At 39.2% G+C, this 600-nt stretch overlaps 1 protein-coding gene across 5 annotated transcripts in view; it reads left to right on the plus strand.

Annotated features, from left to right (window-relative positions):
- Positions 1–174, plus strand: part of RUNX1T1 (RUNX1 partner transcriptional co-repressor 1) — a 114,718-nt gene extending 114,544 nt beyond the window's left edge. For all 5 annotated transcript variants that reach the window (XM_071421612.1, XM_071421613.1, XM_071421616.1 and 2 more), the window contains one exon: positions 1–174. This exon is cut by the window's left edge and continues 3,907 nt beyond it. The gene's annotated coding sequence lies outside the window, so the exon portion shown is untranslated.
- The last annotated feature ends 426 nt before the right edge of the window (positions 175–600 follow it).

The raw sequence follows: 600 nt of genomic DNA on the forward strand, positions 1-600 counted from the left end.
TCAGCATACTCTTGAGCTTTTAAGTCTACTATGTCTGAACTGTGGTTTCTTGTTTATCCTTTTTTTCTTTAGTTGGACTGTAATGTATGGTCTGTCAACCTGTGAATCTTTTAAAGTATGATTCAGGTATTGTTGTATTCTTTACTGTGTAATAAAAATGTTAAAAAATCTGTATTCCTACCTTCTACATGGAGCTTCATTCCTGATGTTCCCTCTGTGAATGCTGCTTTATGAACCACTCGCCCCAGAGCATGAAAATGTCACTTGAAGTGCTGCCAGGGGTCACAGGGTCATGTAATGTCTTTTTTTTTTCAGTTTCTGCATGAGACAGGACAGCCTTGGTGTCTAGCTCTTGAGGGCATCTCCTCTGACTTTCAGGTTATGGCTGTGTCCAGCTAACTCAGATCTGCTCCTTGTTTGTGGCAAGGAGAGACCTTATAAGAAAACCTCCAAAATGCCTAATCACTTTCATCAGCGATGTGCCTTGTCTTCAAAGTCAAACTAATGCCTAGATTAATTGCTGTCATAAAACATATCTATTTTTAATGGTTCCACTGCACTTGAGCTTTTGCACAGACCTCTACTTCTATTTTAAGCTTA

This window comes from Agelaius tricolor, unplaced genomic scaffold, assembly GCF_023055355.1.
Source record: "Agelaius tricolor isolate 1412-34295 unplaced genomic scaffold, bAgeTri1.0.p SCAF_2, whole genome shotgun sequence".
NCBI lineage: Eukaryota > Metazoa > Chordata > Aves > Passeriformes > Icteridae > Agelaius > Agelaius tricolor.